The 22,199-nt window shown below is 44.8% G+C and overlaps 1 long non-coding RNA gene across 1 annotated transcript; it reads right to left on the bottom strand.

Moving 5' to 3' along the window:
• Positions 1 to 360: 360 nt before the first annotated feature.
• Positions 361 to 22,149, bottom strand: LOC138635570 (uncharacterized). The gene is made up of 3 exons (XR_011312153.1): positions 21,917 to 22,149; positions 882 to 999; positions 361 to 411 (listed from the first exon to the last, which is right to left on the bottom strand). It is a non-coding gene; the product is annotated as an uncharacterized lncRNA (long non-coding RNA).
• Between the last annotated feature and the right edge of the window lie 50 nt (positions 22,150 to 22,199).

Raw genomic sequence — 22,199 nt, 5'->3', positions numbered from 1 at the left:
ATGCATTTTGCTACTTGAAATACTTTAGATATTTCTTAAACGTGGATATAATCAACACAGTATTAATACAGTGAACATTACGCAATGATTTCAGCACTGGAAAATTGTGGATATTGTTTTTAATAAATATACAGCGCACACATCTGTCTGCAGCTGTAACGCACTGATTCATAGCTTTTATTTGACATATATGTGTGTGTGTTTGTATGTATGTGTGTAACTTTACCTGTGCCAGATCCTTTTCATCAGAACGTCCTCCGTCAGGTCGGTCCAGCGTCCCTCTGACGGGAGACGTCGAGCGCCGCCGCCTCGTCCTCCAGCCACGTCAGAGAGGAGAGCTGCCAATCGGACAGCTCGTCTCCGACGGCCGACGAGAGCTCGGCCTTATCTCCGTCGTCAAGGCGCACCTTTCTAGAAAAAAAAAAAAGACCACAGGAATGTGAGTTTATCTCCGGTCACCGTGGCAACGGTCCAGTTTAACACTTATGAATCTGCGATGTGGCTCGTAGATCTGGAAATGCAGCACGAGAGACCCAAAGAAATTGAAATTGGCTTTATGTGTTTTAACTAAAGCTTCATTTCTGTGGCGAAACGCAGAGATTTAAGGATTTGGGAGTATTTCGATCACGGGAGATTTCTGTCTGACTTTGGTGCTTTTTATCTGCTTCTTCACTACACAGGAGTTGTGCAGTAAAAAACAAAAAACAAAACGGAGATTTCCTCTACACGACCTTCAAAAGGTCAGAATCAGCATCTGCGGCAGGTTTCGTCTGTTTGTTTCTACGCGTTACGAGCGAGGACTCATTCACGTCTCTTTTACTGAAATAAATTGATATTAAAATGTATTTTTTTTTGGAAGGCTTGTGTTTTTGCAGGTGAACCTGTTCTGTTGCGTCCGGTGCTTCAGCTGCTCTGGTGTCTGACGTGGGGAGTCTTCGGGTGAATGTAGGACCTGGAGCGGTCACCAGAGGGCGCCGTCACACTCACTCTGTCAGGAACCTGAGGATGGACAGGTCAGCAGTGCAGAGGAATCCCAGACACCATAAAACACCAGAGGAGGTGAGAGGAGTAAATTCACTGAAAGGACGTCTGTAAGAACACTTTGGACGTTTTAATACATCTGTATCTTTGGTCGACTACGTTTCACTTTTAGTTTTATGTGATGATTACTTTGCAGATTCTACAAAATGTGATGGTTTTGGGGTGAAAAGAGAAAATAAAAGGAAATAATTTCACTTTCCAGTGACTGAACAGAAGTTTAAGATGTTTACACGCGGCTGGATTCACAAAACACGAAATACCAGCAGTACCTCCTAACGCTTGAAAATAAAGGGAAATTTCTTTAGAAGAAAATAGACATTTAGTCATTCTTGTTTTTAATCTGAAAGTAAATCACGTTGCAGTTTAGGTCTGAAAGAAGCTTCTGACTCTGAGAGAAGTGGTCTCTTATTAACTTAGCTTTGAATATCTGAGTCGTCTCAGAAATATTAATCAACCTAAAATGCAATACTGAGGTCCCGGTTTTCGTGAGCAGATATTAAGTGTTAACGACAGCATCAACTGTAATAAATAAAGAAAACGAGCTGCTTTCAAGGCCATCAGTGGATTTCAAGACGGATCTAAAGCTGCATGTACAACTTGTCCTGTTAACACTTTAAGCCGCGGACTAAATTCAGTCAGGACTAAATTGTGACGCCAAAATGAAACAACGTTGGGCTCTGAAGAAGAGACTCCTGGGAAAATGATGAAATATGATGAAATATGATATAAGTTGATACAAAGCGCTGCATCTGATTTGGTGCTCGTTTTACCAGGAGGCCTCTTCACTGACTGACCCCTAGAGGATGCTTTGTGAACTGGACTTTCATATACAAACTGCTGCTTTTCATACACAATCCAGCATCTCAATCTGACACCTGTCACTAACTGTCGGTGATGTGATCGGGATTCCCTGGAGAAGGAGGAAAAAAACCAACGCATCAATCACACGGCTGACGGACGGATGCTGCGTCGGAGCCTGTCGGGCTTCCTGTTTACCTCTTCCGTCACCATGGTTACCGCCGAGCTGCAACGCTTGCCGACAACGGGGAGCCACTTTCAGCGCAACGCACTCGAGAGGAGAACCAGCAGGTAAAGAAGCAACGGAGGGATTAAGACGTGACAGCGAAAACATACGACGGTGTAATTTATACAGAAAGGATCTCGTAGCATCACGCAGTTTTCAAAAGAGTCCGTTAATCCAAACAAACTGACAACAACCTTTGACGAAGGTTAAAATCTCTCAGCTGTTATTATTTCCACTCTACAGCAGCTGGTCTCTAACTAGCACAGTGGACTTGTATAAAAACAGCTGATTAAAGCAGACAGGAAGTGAGCCATGAACCCGAGAATCTCTGTAGAGCCGCTACACGTGAGGATTTTTCTGCTGGCTCAGCACTGTGAAGGTCCTTTTTTGCTTCGTTAACCTGGAGTTCCCCGACTCATTTTTTTTTTATTGGCTCTAATCTACAGTTCTTAGATTTTGAAATCGGCCTGCCGACGAGGAGATGGAAGATCCTCCCGAGTGTCTCTGATCCAAAGATTATGACCTCCCACTTCTGGACCTTGATTCAATGTTTTGTTTTTTCTAAAAGTAGTCTCGGGTTACAGATTGAATATGAATCGATATGGATTAGCAGAGTTTAAAGTATATAAGTAATGTTACGGATGTTATTCCTTTCCGTCCTGCGTCCAGCTGCCTCTGGCCAACGATTAACCAGGGAATCATCTGGTTGAAGTTAACTTTAATTTCACAAAATCATTAATGAGAAAGATTTCTTTTCTAATTAAATTTCCAGGAGCGATAAGGAAACGTCTTTGATAAGCTGCCTGAGCAGAGATAGAGGGCCTAATTACATTAATTACTCTATACCTGGAGGAGAAATCTGAGTCAATAAGTTTCTGCAGCCCTTCTAATCTTTCCACAAAATAAAAGCAGGAGGTTGGACGACTGTACGGCTCTCGGTCGGAGGCTGGCGCGCCGCCAGCCTCAGCCACGGGAGATCGGCCTCTCGCCGTTTGATTCGAAAGGAATTAAGTTATTAAACGGTCTTAATAACCATGGAAATAGCCGCTCATTCTTCACGGCATCGTCAGTCCCTCCACGTCACACGGTGTCCTGCCGCAGTCGAAGTGTGAAAGTCAAAACGCGAAAGTCTGAATCTTTGTGATCAAACAAGCAGCAATAAAGCAGCTGTTGGATGTTTTGCAGCTCGCAGGGGAAAAACCTCAAAGACCCATCTGCTGCTGCTGCCGTGAAATCACGTCCGGTGTGTCGGAGGAGCATCAGCAGCGGTCCGGGAGGGCGGGAGCACCAAGAATTACAAATGTTCAAGTCCCTTTAAATCTGACTTTAAGCCCTGATAGTTTTCCAGAATTAAAAAAAATATATTTTTGTTTCAAACCATCTCACGACAGACGATCTTTCCTCGAATCGTATTTCATTTTCTTCTTAGATGCTCTAAAGTCACAAAGCAAAATGATTACGTGTAGTGCAGCTAAAAATAGTACGTAACATTACTTTTACAGGAATGTACAACAGAGTGCTGTTAAGCTTCCCCCTAAAAAATGTGTTGACTTCCATTGACCTGCATTATGGTATTCTCTCTCTTGCTGCGCCGTAAACTGCAATACCAGCGAGTGCCACTAGAGGTCGGCTCCAAAAAGCCTCCGGCTCCATAGACTCCCATTCAACTTCTCTCATCAAATCCAAAGTGAATAAAATGTGTCCATCAGTTATCTCGGTGTTGTTAGCTAAAGTCACTCCTTCTTCTTAGTTTTCTGGAGGTCCATCTGAAAATAATCCCTCATTCATTAGAAAAGAAGATTCAAGAAGACCTGTTTTTGGGGGCGTGTCTGTTTGATTGACAGGCCTGTGGTGCAGTCAGGTTACAGCTATCGGTGGGCGGGACGTAGTATCGTCAGGTTTCCGATCAGATCGGTCAGATCCACCGCTGGCTCCTCCCCCAGCTCGTCCAAATATGGTCACTTCCTGCTCCAAACCTCTCCGAACTAGTAAAGATGGTGACGGACAGAATCTGAACTGGAGGATTCATAACGTTCACAAACCAACGATGACATCACTGCTGGATGATGACATCACTGATGGATGATGACGTCACTGATGGTCCAGTCAGAATAAGAAATCAAGGCAGTGACACACAGATAAAAGAAAATGTAGAAAATAATGGCAAGACGCCTGTTTCTGACGATAATTTCTGCAAAATATTAAAATTACGATTACGCAGATTAAAGAGAAGTGTTTTAAATTATTCTGAAATTGTATTTTAGATGTAGACATTAATTTTTGATCCGCGTTGCTTCATCCAGATTCATGTTTGGCCCTTCATAGAAAAGAATTTGTGCACCTCTGGTTTTGTGCGTACTCCCACCTCCATGCTTTTACATCTAAAACGCTCTATTTACAAATAGATTTAAAGGAGGAGGAAGAGGAGGAGGAAGAGGATGCTGGGAAGGCAAGGATTAGCTTCTAAAGGTTCTCTTAACCCTCTTTTCACACTCTGAACACATTAGCCCGATCGGGGATCTTAAGATCATTAACCAGAGCTTCACTTCACAATAATCCTCCAGAAACAAGTTCCACGTAAACAGAAAGTGGCAGCAGTCATTTAAAAAAATAAAACAAACATTTTCTGAGCAGGTTTTAATGTGAGGTAAATGTGATTTTGTTTTTCTCCCCTTTCGGTGTCTCACAGGTTCGACTGTCCGCCTCCTTAACACACTCAGGCCCAGATGGTCTTTTTTTTCTTTTCTTTTTGCACACTGGCCTTAATTGATTAGCGGCTCCATTTAAAGAGCAGCGAGTGGAGGAGGAGGAGGAAGAGGAAGAGGAGGAGGAGGTGACAGAATCACAGCGCTCTCCTCTCCTCCCGACTAATTCTTTTATTGAGGTCCTAAATCAGGTTTGCCTCAGACCGATAATGGATGTCCGGGCTATCTAAACATGCGCCCGAAAAGCCGGCGCCCAAATTCCTCCGATCCAGATGAAGCAGACAAATTACACGAAGAGGGAAAGTACAAGGAGTCAAAAAAAAAAAAAAAAAAACGACCTGCAGGGTTTTTATCAGAAGTTTTTGAAGATGTCTGGTGAGTCGCTGCACCTGTGTGGTTTATTTTAGGAGCGAAAAAGGAGAAAATCGTAGATAAGTTCCAGAGCGATGAATCGACGGTTGAATGGCTTTTCTCTCGTCTCGCTAACCTTCGATGTGTTGGATTAAACGATGAGGTCTGAACACGGCAGGCGCTTCATCTCCGGACCGGCCGCGTGGAGCGACGCATTGATCAAAGCGTCACCTGCAGGATCTCCAACGACGCGGCGGCGCTCCGGCCCATCCATCACCGCTGCCCTCCTCACACGTGTAGTTTGGTTATTTTTATATAGAAATGTCCTTCAGCGGTCAGAAAACACTCGAATCTGTTGACACGCCTGTAAAACCTGCGACGCCCACTTGAGTCTGTTTCATCCATCTTTCTTTTTTCCTCATCGTTTGGTCTGAAGTTTTTCAAAGCAGCTTCTTTTCACGTAACTTTTCCACGTGTTCCTCCGAACAGACGAAGCGTCGTAACTCCGTCCCGCGTCGTGTTTCTCGAACGCCGCCGACATCGTTCTCTGCAACACAAAACCCACGCGGGACCCCAAAAAATGCAACGTAACCCGATTCTGCGACGCGAAGACGACGACCTGTTTTTATCTGAACCTTCTGTTTGTAGATATTTGCTATCCAAAAAGATTCCAGGAAAAATATGATTTATTCAAGTTTAAGTTTAGGATTTAATCACTTTTAGTCGTGAGCCTGGATTCTGACCGCCTTCGAGGTCACATCGTGTTCAAATAAACAGAACGATGAACAGCGACGTGGAATAAATCACAAGGCGTGTATCAGTACAGGATTATAAATTGAGCTTTTTGTTTTTTTGTTTGGCCGGCTGCAGCCTCTCCATTAAGGAGGTGTCGACCGTGATAGGAGGCTCTGCGCCGCCCTTCAGGGAGCTCCGGGAGCAGCGACGCTCCACTCGCACTGTTCCCCGTGTTAAAATGCAAATTGCTTTTTCCCTGACCCCTCTGCAGTGGACAGGGAGGGCCCGTAGCTTTCAAAGTGACCCGCTTCTTCTTCTTTTTTCTTTTTTTTTTTGCCCTCAAAAGGCCGCACACTACGACGCAGCTCCCGCGCTGACAGCTTAGCAGATAACATCGTCCATGGCAACAGAGCAGGCGGCAAAGCGGACGGAAAATAAAAAAACAGCACAACATAAAGAGAATCTTTTAACCCCGCAGTCCGAGGTCACGTTCGCTATTTGGCTTCACATCGTCAAGGAAACAGAGGCTCATTATTTTCACATTAAAAGCTCCTTAAACATCCCAGAAGATAAGAATGAAAAGTGCAGAAAGTCGGCATCTTCAGGGACAAAAGAAGAACTGAATTTCATCCTTAAAATACTGAAATGAAGCCGCAGATGTTGCTTATGTTCGTGACCGGAGGCGTTTGGGATAATTCTGCACGATGTCACATCTGCTGCTGCGTTCAAGTGAAACTCGTGAGCTCGGTGTTACAGTGTGGGGAGATGTAGCTGCTGAGTTCAAACTGCACAATATCAACATTTCTAAAGATGTCGTTACGAAGTTTCAAATTCAGATTCTGTCCGTCACCATCTTTGCTAGTTCGGAGCGGTTTGGAGCAGGAAGTGACCATATTTGGACGAGCTGGGGGAGGAGCCAGCGGTGGATCTGACCGATCTGATCGGAAACCTGACGATACTACGTCCCGCCCACCGATAGCTGTAACCTGACTGCACCACAGGCCTGTCAATCAAACAGACACGTCCCCAAAAACAGGTCTTCTTGAATCTTCTTTTCTAATGAATGAGGGATTATTTTCAGATGGACCTCCAGAAAACTAAGAAGAAGGAGTGACTTTAGCTAACAACACCGAGATAACTGATGGACACATTTTATTCACTTTGGATTTGATGAGAGAAGTTGAATGGGAGTCTATGGAGCCGGAGGCTTTTTGGAGCCGACCTCTAGTGGCACTCGCTGGTATTGCAGCTTAAGGTCACTTCCACATCTGTCATTTTTCAGACCCGGAAGCTACGAACACTTTTATAAACCGCCTGTGGTATTTTTGTTTTAGTTTTTTCCCAACACAACCAGCTGCTGTTTGTTTACTCTCGTTGTCAGTTGTGGTGTTGATTACAGGTTACACCGTCGATCTACAGACTCATTTCTCCGACGCTACATTACACAAATAAAGCCACCTTCCTCACGCAGAAGTGTTAAACTATCACGTCGTGCGAGCCCCGAGGAACAATGACGCAAAAATCTGGTCCGAATTTCTGGAGCTGACAATCATCTACGGCAGAGAGCCTTTCTGGGCTTCTTCTGCCGCCTCTTATCTGTCTGCCGGAGGAAACCCAGGAGACAGACTCACATATAATAGATGTGTGAGTGGCTTATATATGTGTGTGTGTGTGTGTGTGTGTGTGTGTGTGTGTGTGTGTGTGTGTGTGTGTGTGTGTGTGTGTGTGTGTGTCCCCAGAGACTGTTTCTATGCGGCGGCAAAACAAAGCCGTCCTCGGATGTTGCAGAGAACAATTTAAATCAAAAAGAGGAATGATGAAGGTAAAATCAGGATGCAGTGAAATTTAAAAAGCAGGTGATAGATTACATCGGCCACAGTTTCATGTCATGATACCATCAGTGTGGCATAAAATATATATTTTTTATAGAAAGCTAATTTTTTTTTCAAATTAAATGTTCATACTGGTTGCATTTTTGTAGTCGGGTCATATCACCAGGTGTCCAAGATAACATACCCGGATCCTCATTAAACGGTATTCTCACATTGCCTAACATTTGATAAAAGGAAAAACACAACAATGCAGGTTAGTAGTTAGTGCAGAACGGATTATGATCGAAATAATACGCAGATTAGAACGATTTCCCCTTTTAAATCCGTATTGTGGATTATAATATTAGTCGGGGATCTGATCAACGTTTTCTTCAGAAATGGACGTCGGCCCATTTTAAACATGTTTAACAGCAGGTGTAAAAAGAGGTCAAGAGGTCGGACAGTTTAGTTGCATATGAATTTGTTCACATCCAGCTGATTGAAAACAACGATGGCCGCCCAGAAACCCGGCTTTTTTCATTTCGATCGTCCGACCTTGAAATGAAGATATCTTCAACTTTTTAGAGGTTGCAAAATAATCATATTTCCATGTCGGGACATTTCACCGCCCTGGACTTGGATTCATCTCCAAGTCAATCAATTAGCTCCTTCAGAGGAGAGAAAGAAAAAAAAAGAAAAGATTATTCATCTGCTGTCAGGCGACAACAAACGTTGGACTCTGAGCGTCCAGCCGAGTCGGCCTGTTTGTCGGAGACGCGGCGTCGTGGGGGGAAAAAGGTTAATAAGGACGTCTCCGCTTTCACCGGAGAGACGGCGCCGTCACTTCGCCTGCGAGGGAGCCTCCAACGGGTCTCCGCCACATGCGGCGCAGGAATATTTTAGGAATATTAATTGCACACTTAGTATGCCGTTGTCATTTGGCTTTTATTAGTATTCCATCAACTCGATGAGGCGTGAAAGGGCCAGATGCTTCGCTCTCATCTATCCTACATGTATTCTTGTCTTTTGTCAGTTGTTGGCGCGGCGAGTGTCGGTCCGCTCGTCACTCCGCTGATCTGATGTCATGTATTTATTAATTGGACCAGCGAGTTCAAAATTGGATTAATAAACAGTCGGGCTGATCTACGTGTTCAAACTGGGGCGGCGGCATTCGTTTCAGCGGTTGGTGTTAGTTCCTGTACTTGTGAGGACACCGTTGACCTGGATTAATCATCTGGAGGCTGAACATTACGTCATCCTTTTTCTAACACACATTCCTTTCATCATTTAATCCACTTCCGTGTCGGTCGAGTCGGTTTCACGGCAAAGCGTGTGAAGCACTCGCCCGTCCACTAGAGGGAAGCGCATCAATGTCGCGTCCATAGACTAAAAGGTGTCTAAAACTGGATGAGACCTCCGTGTCTGAAGAACGAAGTGCCATACGTTGTAATACCACCGACGGCCACAAGGGGCCGACTCCACGGACTTCCATTCAACTTCAAGCGAATTAAACTGTTGTTTGCAAAAGTCACTCCTGTCTGTTTGATTGACAGGCCTGTGGTGCAGTCAGGTTACAGCTATCGGTGGGCGGGACGTAGTATCGTCATGGTTTCCGATCAGATCGGTCAGATCCACCGCTGGCTCCTCCCCCAGCTCGTTCCAAATACGGTCACTTCCTGCTTTCAAACCGCTCCGAACTGGCAAGATGGCGACGGCCGTCACGGTCACAAACCGACGGGTGACATCGCCGTTGGCTGTCGTTGCCTTGTGAGACTCGTCGGTGTCAAACTGCTTCAGAAAAACAAAACCTACGTGTTGACGGTTGAGTTTGTCGCCTCCCGGTTCAAATTCTCGTGACCTCCACACGTCGTCACACGACCTCCGACTCGGTACCTTCGTGTTCCTCTCACTTTTAGAAAAACGTCACGCTTCCCTTTGATGGACGTGATTGTATTTACACGCTTTGCCGTGACGCTGGGCTGAATCCTGACAGACAGACAGACGCCCGTTCACGCTCACGATCACACTAACAACCCATTAAGAACCGCCAATCAACCTAACAGGCATATCTTTGTCCTGTCGGAGGATCCAGACAAAACACAAGACCAACCCGGGAGGAAGGAAACAACGACACTCGAGTACTTTACATCACGCTGCTCAATTTATGTTTCATGAAGTTGGAAGAGACTTCCTGTTTGATCTCATTTTAGATCGCTTTTTTGTTGTTGTTGTTTTTAATGAAGCCATCAAAATCCCCCAGAAGACACCGTGTGAAGTCTTACGAGAACAAGCCGGTGATCTCGTTGGAGTCCGTCGGATCTTTATCAGCTCGTTCTGGAAATGAAACTCATAAATTCACATTTCATCGTCATCGGTTAGAAAAGTTCCGTCTTTTGGGGACTTTTTGGAGCTTCGTGTTCATCTTCGTCTCTTCATTGACGTTTCTGTCGGTTTAAAGGTCGTTGTTTACGTTTCCTGACGCTGACGTGGCATTACATTGTTTTCACTCTTGTACCCCCCCCCCCCTCCCATACCTTCCTCTCCCCTCGCCTCCTCTTCCCGGTGATTTACCTCCAGCGGGGAGTGACTTTTACGACTGCGTTGGAGGTGAGAGTCAATGAAGCACATGAGTGGAGGTCTTGGATAACATTATAACTCTCTTTTACTGCCCGTCGGGGCGTCGGGGCGGTGGGGTGGTGGGCCGGTGGGCCGTCGGGCCGGTGGGCCGTCGGGGCGGTGGGCCCGTCGGGCCGGTGGGCCGTCGGGGCGGTGGGCCATCGGGGCGGTGGGCCGTCGGGCGGTGGGCCATCGGGGCGGTGGGCCATCGGGGCGGTGGGCCGGTGGGCCGTCGGGCCGGTGGGCCGTCGGGGCGGTGGGCCGTCGGGCCGGTGGGCCGTCGGGGCGGTGGGCCGTCGGGCCGGTGGGCCGTCGGGGCGGTGGGCCATCGGGGCGGTGGGCCATCGGGGCGGTGGGCCATCGGGGTGGTGGGCCGGTGGGCCGTCGGGCCGGTGGGCCGTCGGGGCGGTGGGCCGTCGGGCCGGTGGGCCGTCGGGGCGGTGGGCCGTCGGGCCGGTGGGCCGTCGGGGCGGTGGGCCATCGGGGCGGTGGGCCGGTGGGCCGTCGGGCCGGTGGGCCGTCGGGGCGGTGGGCCGGTGGGCCGTCGGGGCGGTGGGCCGTCGGGGCGGTGGGGCGGCGGCTGGGAGCCATGCAGCGCCTCCATTTCCCCTTCAACACCGGCGCTATCATCTCCGGAAGAGCTGAACACCATCCGCAGCACTTTTTTTTTTTTTTATTTAAATTTTTTTATCTGTGATTTCCTCACTCTTCACACCCGTCGTCTGTGTCTCTTAATAACGATGATTTAGGGGGAATGTTGTTGAGTTTTTAACTTAACTTAACTTTAACTTAGTTAAAAGAGCTTTATTTCATAAAAGGTTCCTAAAATGTTGCAGCGGATCTCCGATATATTTTTCACTTTCCTTAACTTTGCAAGAGATAGCATTCGGCCTACTAACTGCTAAACATTTCAACATCCAGTAGGTGGCAGTAAAGTTGATAATAAAACATTCTAGAAACACGACGACTCCATAACACAACTCACATTCACTGTAACCAGCGATTGACCAACAAAAACCTGGTTTTCATTCAATGCTGCTTTTATTTTTCTGCAATTTAAAGGCCACATTGTCCAGAAAATGGCCTTAAAGTAATATTAATATTATCAAGAGACCGTTTTTGAACCAGGCACCGAGACCTACCACTCCTCCAACTTTGGAAAACAGTAGTTTCGTTGGGAACAGCTGATTCGCTTTAACAAGGCACAAGTGTCTTTTTATCATTCTGATATAGTTTTAGAAATATATTCAAACATGAACCTTTTCACTATAAAAATATAACCGCTTCATTCAAAACACAATTCCTGTCAAAGCTGTCGTAAACATGAAGGCTTTTAAAAGAATCTCGTGCTCCTTTTTAAATTCATTGCTTCTTCCACTTTTATACCGGACGGACACACACACACACACACACACACACACACACACACACACACACACACACACACACACACACACACACACACACACACACACACACACACACACACACAAGGCGAGACAGTAAAGTCCCTCAGTTCATTAGAGGTTTGATTGGAATCCGTGGCGGCGCCGGATGTGGCAGCTCCACTTTGTCCTCGGCAGAATTGGACGGGAAGGAAAATTGAAAGCACAACCTCTGGACGAGCGGACATTTAGGGCCTCGTCAGACTGAGATAGGGCTCCGTGGCCCTGCCAAACCCTGACGGCCAAACTCGTATCACTCTCCATATCCTCGCTCGTACTCACAGCAGCCTCCCCGCAAAACAAAAGGAGACGAGGAGGACAGATAGCAGCTCGGAGACATTTGCCATTGTCTTCACCCTCTTTTTTTTTGTTGTTGTTTGTTTAAACAAAAATGTGCCCAATCCAGTCTTATAGAAATTGTATTTATATGTTACATAATGGAAGCGTAAAATTTGAGTAAATGAAGCGCCAGGTCTGAGGAGGTGGTCTGAGGAGGTGGTCGGGGTGGATGGTGGGCGAAGAAATCCCTGGACTTTGACTGCAGGCAGCAGGTTTCACGTCCTCCTGTGGTTTTGCTCAGGCAACAAAATAAGGTCGGTTAAAGGTTCTGTCGGTTTCAGCAGCGGTCTTCTCAGTCCTCGTAGTTCCTTATTTTCTCTTGGCTGGTTAGTAGTGGGCGGGGCTTAACAATAAACCTGGTGGGTGAGAAACCAATGTGCATATTAACTGAAACCAGAATCGCAACCGTCAGGAAGTGAACGCTGCTGTCTGGAGATGAAGTCCAGAGTTGTTGTTTTTAAAAGCGAAAGGTGATTTATTTATTTATTTTTTACATGATACCAATTTGTTAAACTGACGTCAGATTGATTGCGACGGCACGCACGGATGGACGGGACTCCGTTCGCTCTTATTGTGAAATAAACTTTTCATTTGCACGTTTTGTTGCAGAGCTCTGCATCACCACACAAACACAAGAAGACCCACTGCAGCAACGCAGCGCCGCATGCATCACATTAAGACGTTAATGCTCGTTGGGGAGATCATTGACATTTATGGCTGCGGCTCCAACAGAGGAAGAGATCAAATATGAGTTATATTCCCGGTCGCGAGGTCAGTGATAGTTATTTTCATCAGTGTCACCGTAATAAAATCAAACCAATGTCATTGCTGTGAGTAAATCCATATTACTGAACATTGTTATTATTATTATTATTATTATTTTTAGGGTAGCGACATCCTGTTCGGTGCCGCTCGCCTGTTTCACTTCCTCCCGTCGTTATCCTGCTTCGGATGAATCGAGGCCGGAGAGGAGGAGCGCTCATCGTTCAGCTCGAGGGAACACGACTCTGAAGGATGCACAACAACCACGGCAAGGTTAGATGTTCATCCACAATACAAACAACAACAACAGCAGCAGCAGCAGTCCTCCTCCTCCTCCTCCTCCTCCTCCTCCTCCTCCTCCTCCTCCTCCTCCTCCTCCTCCTCCCTGCAGAAACTGATCAGTGGCATCGTAACGCAGAATGAGCTGGAGTCATATAAACAATAAAACACCCTCCGGCGAAAACGCTTTTATGATTCATCAGATTTAAAAACAGCAGAATTTGTTTGTTAGTCGGTGACTTTCATAATAAATAAGTTGTTGTGTTATTGTTGTCTGCTGCTCCACATTCGGCCAAATTTAGGCCCCTAAAGCTATTTGGCACTGGTCAACAACACAAGGTCCAAACTCTTGACTCTTTACGAATTGTTATGGTGCTTTTAATTTGAAAATGAGGGCTTTTAATTTGTAACAGATACAGGAAGTTGCAGCATTTTGGCTGACAGATGATGTTACTTTGATCGTTTGGAGGACTGTGGACTCGTTCAGCCAAAACAAAGACGTGTTTTACTCCTTAACGGATAATTATGGTTTATATTCTGACTCATGATTTCCCGTCAGCGCGTCTCTGCGTCGGGCTGTTTCTCGCTCTCCACCTCCGTTAAAAACTAGCGTTAGCGCCCCCTGCTGCTTTTCTAAGGAATGTGATTCACACGTTAAACATTTTAATAGTTTGTTTTTAAATCGGACTCAAATTAAACAGAAATTAGCGGTCTGGAACTGTGATTTTTTTTGCCACCGGCTTTAATGGTTTTTAAAGATTTTCCTGGTAAACTGATCATTTTATTGTAAAACTCAGCCAATAAGTGAGGATTTAATTCCACGCTAGCGACATAACAGTTATCAGGTGTCCAGTTTGAAACCCAGCCAGCAGGTAGAGGAGCCCAGTTTAGCTTCCCGGAGCAGGTTTCAGTAGGACGTCTGTCTGTGTTGAGGTTTCGGGGGGAATCTCCCTCCGTCCTCTGCCTGTGAAAGCCCCGGCTCCTCCAGCGAACCATTTGTGATAATTAAATTTTCAGAGAACAGATTTTGTCTCTCTGACACATCGAAGGGGGGGAAGCTGTGAAAAGACACTTTTTTCCGCGCAAGGACGTCCGCAGAGGGAAAAGCAGCAGAAAACAAATGCGTTTCATCAGAGAGGAAAGACAGCCTGGAAAATACAAATCAATCCCATTTGCTGGAGGTTTCCATTATCACGTCTGTGACGGAGGACGATCGCAAAATAAATCTCCTCTAAAGCGATAAACGTATTCTGCGATAATTCGGACTTCTAAAAGGAAAACTTGGCGTTTTCAACGGTGTCGGGTTGCGTAAAGAATCCTGATTGTAATGAGAGTTTTAATGAGACCTTTCTTCTACTTTTCTCACACCTGTCGACATTAAGCTGGAATTTGCTGCGAAGAAAACTTGAGCTTTCAATTTAAAAAACGGAATCAGCCGGATCCCCCGATGATGTCGGGGAAACCCCCCCGACACGTCGCAGCGGCGGCAGAGAGATGGACCGCTTAATGATTCATGACGGCGGCGGCTGAAGAACTGGAGTGACTTTGCTGAGCTGGCGGAGGCGGGTACCCTTGGAGTCCACGGGAAGGAGAGAGCACGAGGGGAATGCATTAATGTGGTATTGATCAGTGACATTACTATCAGCTGAGACCAACAGAAAAGAACTGACCTAAAAATACCTCAAAACTGTCCCTCAGTAGTGAAAAAATTATCAAATTAATTCAAATTATACATTTTAAAAGTTTGTGTTACCAGCATAGATTGTATATAAACGTGTTCGGAGCTTCCAGGTCTGTAAAATGGTTCTGATCCAGAAGTGTCTTCAGCTGCAATACCAGCGAGTGCCACTAGAGGTCGGCTCCAAAAAGCCTCCGGCTCCATAGACTCCCATTCAACTTCTCTCATCAAATCCAAAGTGAATAAAATGTGTCCATCAGTTCTCTCGGTGTTGTTAGCTAAAGTCACTCCTTCTTATTAGTTTTCTGGAGGCGCCGGCCAATATACGAACTTGAGGCTTTACTTATTTATTTATTTATTTGTACGATAATCTGTTGTCATGTACTGACGAGACTGTTATGATATCATTTTGAGACCTACTGGTTTAATTGTGGAGAACGAAGCCAATTACAGAATTTAACCACAGTCGATGTCCATAAATTATCCCCCCAAATAAAAAGATTTGGTTTGAAACTGGATCTTGAAGCTCATTTGCTCGTCTTTAATCCCCCTAAAAACTGGAGGTTCAAAGTTACACAGTTCAGCGGTCAAACGACAGCACAGCTAACATTTTTTTTAATCTGGGTAACAGGCTTTTGTGATGATTTATGGCCGCACACCATCTTTAGAAATTAATTGCATATTATTATTAGCACCTCGAGAGGAGAGGAGAGGAGGAGAGGAGGAGATGAGGAGAGAGGAGATGAGGAGATGAGGAGACAGCACACTCCTGAAGGAGATTTGAAAAGCAAACTGTCGGTGTGATTGATGGTCAGCTGATCTGAGGAGTTCCTGTTGTAGAAACAGTTTTACTGACACTGAATGCTTTTTGATAGTTTTGGCAAAATGTGGGTTGAAAACAGAAAAAGTCTCCAAAGTTATTCAGAAAACAAACACTGAAACACACTTCTGCATTTGTATTTATTCATTTTTTCTTCATGAGCTCGGGGGCTTTTCTTTCGATCTTCATCTCTAATTTTCCGCTCCAATTTCTTTCTGTTTTTTCCCAAAATATAAAATAAAATAAGCTATTATTGTTATTTATATTCAGCTCAGGTTGAATCTGAGCCTGAAAAAGATGTCAGAGCGACTCCACTTAAAATCGTCGGCCAATGGCAAGTTGTTGTTGTTGACTTTAGAGTCTGCAGAGTCTTGTGTTGGTTTTAATTCTGAGTCTGAAAGACGTAAAGACTCGTCAAACTCTCATCAGTCATTCGGTGGAGAGGAAAAACTCAAAACTAAAAATCAGTTATGAAACAGAAATGATTTGAATCATCCGGCTTGCTGAGGGGAACTCTCTGTGCCAGATGTGCTGGGCCTCTGGTTCATCCCAACACTAACTCACCACGCTGACAGCTTCGCTTTATTGCTCATCACGGAGAGTAATTAGCTCAGCTGTCCTGGAAAAGAAACCCTCCGGGAGATTTACTTGGGAGAAAAAAAGTAAAAGGTGAATCCCCCCATTAATGTTCACGTCAAAATCTGCTCCTGCCGGCCGGTTCTCAGTCCAGGGTGACCGACTAAGTACAGGAAGGAAGCTACTGAAGCTAAATCTTCTCCTCTCCTTTTTTTCCTCACTGTTTTCTGAAACTGAAACGTCACTAAATCTGGTGCTGGAAAATCAAATTCAGCCAAAAAGGTTAGCGTAGCTTAGCATGATAGCGACTTCCATCTCACCAGTTGAATCTAGTGGAAGTTTTTTTTTTAGCTAAATCGTTCATATCCAAGTGTAAATTAATCATAAATATTTAATGTAATTATGAAATAATGGCAGCGAGAGAAAGTTTTGTTGGTTTCCTACCATATTCCCCTAAAAAACATATGCTGTAAGTTTATGTCATGTATGTTTCACAAAAGCTGTATTTTAGTGACGAAGCAAATACAATCAACTTCACTTAAAGCTTTAAGGTGCTTTTTGGCAGAAAAACACTCCAGAAAGAGTTGATTTTTGACTTGATATTGATTATTTACATGTGCATCCAAAAGCTGATGTTAAAAACAAATCATCCAGTTTAAAACCAGACTTTGATCAAGAATTATTCATCTGACTTAAAAGTGCCATCTTTTATATTATTTGAACCGTCTTCCAGCTCAGAAAAGATGCAAAGTGAATCTCAATTATTAAGATTTTTGTTTTAATAGCCTCAGTTAGGATCATTTTAGTTTTAGTCATCGGCTCTTTGGGCGAGCAGCTGCTGCAGCTGGCGTGAGGTCGAAAGGTGTTCGCGGCGATACGGAAATTCAAAAAGCGAACGGGGAGTCGAGTCTTTACCGAACGTCAGCTGGTCCGCCACATAAAAAATAAATAAATAAAAGCACCTGGTAGTGAAAAACGACACAGAAAAAACTCAACAGGAAAAAAAACGCTGCTTTTAGACCACGATGGCAAAGTGAAAAAAAAACTTAAAATAAGCACAGATCACTTCCCTAAATTCATTTTGAATATTAAGATCCAAACACAGAAGTCCATTTTTAAAATGAATCTCCTGCTGATCTCCGATGTGATTAGTTCAATGGAAGTAACCGCCGCTCGTCGTAATCAGAGGATGACGATCATGAAACATTCATTACGGACACGCATGCAGAATATAAAATCTCAATGTACTGATAGAAATGGATTTATATTCATGTCCACAAACTAGAAACTGCTACAGACAGTTTTACATGTGAAGTAACAGGTAATTAAAACACATCCAAAAATAAATGCCTGCGTTTTGTTTTCACGTTGAGTCGCCGGCGTCCCTTCGACCTCCAGTTTGAAGAGAGGATGCTGCGGGTTTGATGGAGCGCCTCGAAATACGCCGAGCCAATTTAATTTCATCGGTGGAAAATCAATATCAGGTCCCGGTGTCCTATTTACCTGCAGAATATATCCAGGCAGGAATGAGGTTGACCTCCTCCTGACATGATTGTACGGATATTCTCCGGATGACGAGCTACAAGGCCGTCTTTAAAAAAAAAAAAAGAAAACGCACAAGATGCCAGAATAATATTAAAAGTTTAAAGGGCTTCAAAATGATTTGTCGAACACGGACGGTTTTGTTATGACAGATAATTCTTAGAAATGTTTTATTCTGAGCTCAACAAATATCTGCACCGCTCTCTGACTTCCAGTTCTTTATTGGATTTTGTTTTTAAACTCAAAAAATGATGAATAATTTATGTTGTTTTTTTTTACGATATCTCATTTGAAGATTTGTTTATTTTTCATACTTATATGATAGAAAATTAGATTTTTAAGCATCAGACACTATCCAGAGGCTGACATTTCGTTTTGGCCTGTTCTTTTCTATCAGCCTGCGTCCACGTCTCACACGGTGCCTCAGGTTGAGAAACCAAAGCTACTTGGTGAAGGACGGGAAAAGATCATCACCCGGGTCGAAATAAGGACGTCAATTTGTCATGAATGTTTACTTATGGGAATTATATCCTTATCCTTTTGGGCATTCTTGTTATTTCCTCATAGTTTTTAGACTACGACTAATCAAAAAGTAAGTCCAAATTCTTAGTTGCCATGGTATTTATGTTTGCATGTGATTTGTTTTGTGTTGTTTTTTTTACATCCTGGAAGAAAGATTGAGAAATGTTTTGTTTTCCTGATAACTACTTCGGAGGATAAAAGGATAAATGGGACTTCTGTACTGTTTGGATGATAAAGACTTCTGGGAGCACCACGTTATTTCCGGCTGTATTTAATATGTAAATTCCAAACAGTCGTGATGAATCAGACGAGCGCCGAGTCTTCGTACTCCACTTCACATCCAGACCACCGCGGCTTATTGAAATAATGTCCTGTATTATTCCCACCATAAGTCCCCAACGTTATGTTATACGGCCACCTCTTAAGGACGGGCCGCTCTACATGTACCAAATGTGTTGGAACAGTGAATACAAATACAAATATTTATATATTTATTTCTATAAAACAGCCGCTGACGTCTGAGACGTCGATTTCGTGGGAAATGTTGTGAAAAAGGGTGAAAAGGTTTCAGATAAGAATCGCTGAGGTCTGAGACTGAAAGGGAATCAACTCTGAAACTCAGCTCACCTAAAGGGGGTGGAGGATTAGGATCTGACACGAGGAGGAGGAGGAGGAGCAGGAGGGAGAACGAGAAGGAGGGAGAAGGAGGAGGAGGAGGGAGAACGAGAAAGAGGGAGAACGAGGAGGAGGGAGAATGAGGAGGAGGGAGAACGAGGAGGAGGGAGAAGGAGAAGGAGGGAGAACGAGGAGGAGGGAGAACGAGAAAGAGGGAGAACGAGGAGGAGGGAGAAGGAGAAAGAGGGAGAACGAGGAGGAGGGAGAAGGAGAAGGAGGGAGGAGGAGTGACCTTGATGGTTTTAAAGGTGAGAAAATGACTTTTCCTCGGGGCTGTGCTGTGAGGATGAACGGTGGACGACTTAATTCATCCTGCGAGGGAGGAAACGGAGGACGGATGAGCGAGGAGGTGGAATCAAGCGTTTGTCTGGCTCGGGTCAAATCTGATTAAAGTATGCGAGTCCAGTTCGAGGAGGTAATTTTCATCAGGCGGCCAGATAAGCCAGAACCGCGCCGACACGGATTCTTTGTTATCCGGCAGGACTCGATCACACGAGTGTCCGTCACAATCCCGTCTGATTAACACGAGGAGTGGAAGTGGAGCTCTCCTCCTCACTCCTCTGTCCGTAACCTTTTTCTTCTTCTTTTTTTTTTCACTCTTTCAGTCGCTTGTGTCTGGCAGATGTCAGGAGGAATTTCTTTTAGATAAATCATTAAAAATAAAAGTAATTTGAGAGCTCGGTGTAACTATCTTCCTCATTAAGGCGCGAGGTCCAAAACCTCCTGTTGCACCTGAACACAGCGCAGCACAGTAATGAGCATGGAGAAGGGGTAAAGAACAACTTTAGTGAGTAACTATTCCAAATTACATTTACATTCTTCAGGCCTTCAGCTGCTTTAAAAAACAGGCCACAATTCTGGACTGGAAATCACTGCATGGGCTCAGGAACAGTGAAATCACAAATGTTCACGTACCAGCGGTCCCAAAAGTCTCTGAACTTCTTGACTGCGCTTCAGACGTCGTATGTGACCGTTGGACTGTCGCAGCGGCAGACGTACCAGACCTTCGTAGTCGTGGTAACAGCCGGGAAACGTGTGGCACCAAAAGTTTAGGAAAAGATCTCGGTTTGGATTAAAATAACTACGTTTGTTATGTCAGTTATGTTGCGTACATGATGAAGTTAACGACCTCCTTCAGGGGAAAACAACAACAAAATTGAGTTTTTGACCTTTTCATGACCATGTGGTGTTTTTTGTTTTTTTTATATGCCAGAAAACTTAGTAAGTAAATAAGCAGCTGAAGCCGTTTCTGTACATTTCTACTGAAATAAAAGCTGTGATGTTTCCCACTGAGGTCAGACTGCAGAGTCCCAACAACATCTATGAAGATGTTCAATGACAGCAGGAATTTAAAGTGTCCTGAGAACATAATCGCACACGTTGACATTTATTAAGTTCAAGACAATATGAACATAGTTGAGCGTTTATCCTCGTTCTCTTTTTCAAACACTCGTTAGTTCATTTACGTCTGTGTTTGACTTTTCTCACATTTAAGACCAAAGCAAAACAACAAGACATCCATTTTGAGACTGTTGATGCTGAACACGTTAGAAAAAAACAACTTGTGAGGGCTGAAGCTCTGAAGGCCGCGGTGACTCACTGGATGCTGTGATTGATTTAAGGGTCAGCGAGTCCAAAACATTTCCTCCGAGCCGATGTTGGAGCGGCTGATGTGATCTTAATTGACTCCGGTTCATCTTCCCGGTGAAAGAGAAGGAAAACACGGGGAGCTTCGGTCCCGCAGAGGAGCAGGCAAACGTCTACGGAGATAACCGACTGGCCGCGCTGATGAAAGAACAAAAAAAATGAAGATAAAACTTTTCTATTTCCTTTATTTAGCTCGAATCCCTGGTTTAAACTTGTGCGGTCACCTGACCGCGCAACATATTCCTAAAACAAACTGCAGCGACGCGGCGAATGCGTCTGGAGCAGGTGATTTAAATAAATACGCACTTCAGGTCGAATTTGATCAGAATTAATCCGGCGGCAGGAAAACGAGGCCCAAAAAAAACCAAAACGCAGCCGGAGTCCAAAATAAGAATCTTAAGCCGCAACGGGAACAAGGAGTCCTGCAGCCGACGGTCTGACCTCCGCAGAGAGACGACTCAGTGGAGGATTACACGAAGACACGGCCTGAACCCACACAGGGACTCCCTGTCCAAGCGGGACGTCCTTGTACCTGGAACGCTCGTTTCCAGGCGCTCCTTAATTTGGTGAAGTCTTTTTTTTACGCGTCAGTTCGTCTTTATTTCAGACTGAGAGACGTCCCGCTTGGTTTTTATTCCTCACATTAAATCCCGACAGTCACAGTTTTGACGTGACCTCGCGTGACCCAGCCGACCCGGCGGCGGTCTGGTTCTGTCCTTCAGAACCTCCACCAACACCACCAGCATTTATTCGGGTCATTTTGGGACTTTGTTGAAGCTGCAACACGTCATTAGAGTCTAATCCTAAAAAAACGTGTCTCCACTCTCTTTAAAAACTACCAGATGGTTCACCACTAAACTTTCATGGACTGTTGGTGAAACCACGAAGCGGCTTTGAGAGAATTTGTCTCTAAAACTTGATGAACCGTAATCAGCTTTGTATTGATCGTCACGCCAATCATTTTGTTTGTTGAAATATTCTTATTATGGATCAATCATCTGCAAACCAGTCATTAGCATGCTAAATTAAAATGGTGACCATGAACTCGTCTGTCCTGCCTCCCTCTGCTGTTCAGTTTACAGAATTTGGCTTCATTTGGAGAGTTGGAACTTTTCCACAGTTTTGTTCTTACTTACTTTAATTTGTATTAAGTTTAGTTTCCAACTCTGTGTCGTCTGGATCTTATTTTAACTTGAGCCGAAAGAAAACTCCTTGTTGGGCCACAGAGCGCCACCTTACTCCATTTGATGTTATATCACATCAACAGCTGCAGTTGCATTTGTTCACTAACGAGTCAGATCTGAAAGACCAGAACTGAGGTTGAATAAAGAAAGTGTCATGAACTCACCTCCGGCTGCGGTTCTCCTGCGGAGCATCGGCCAGCTGGAGTTGATATGAAGGGCGGACAAGAGTCTCTCCGCGTCCCGGTTCGACTCCAGCCTGAACGTTTCCCGTCCTGAGAGCAGCTTGGAGGACGTGTCGTGACTGCAGGTTCACCGGACCGTCCGGTCCACATTCATCCCCCGTGCATGAACAGGACGGTTCTTTTTTTTTACTGTTCAAATGTCATTATCACCGCGTGAGCCAGCCACGAGGACGCCGGGTTTCCAGCCGCGGATTCTTCAACAGCT

The sequence above is a fragment of the Brachyistius frenatus genome, unplaced genomic scaffold (genome assembly GCF_029030835.1).
Source record: "Brachyistius frenatus isolate BFR_SWC_R1_liver_20210118 unplaced genomic scaffold, ASM2903083v1 Contig_316, whole genome shotgun sequence".
NCBI classification, from domain to species: Eukaryota; Metazoa; Chordata; class Actinopteri; family Embiotocidae; genus Brachyistius; species Brachyistius frenatus.
Note: the sequence above shows the minus strand (reverse complement) of the source record. Positions and strands in the feature narration are given on the sequence as shown.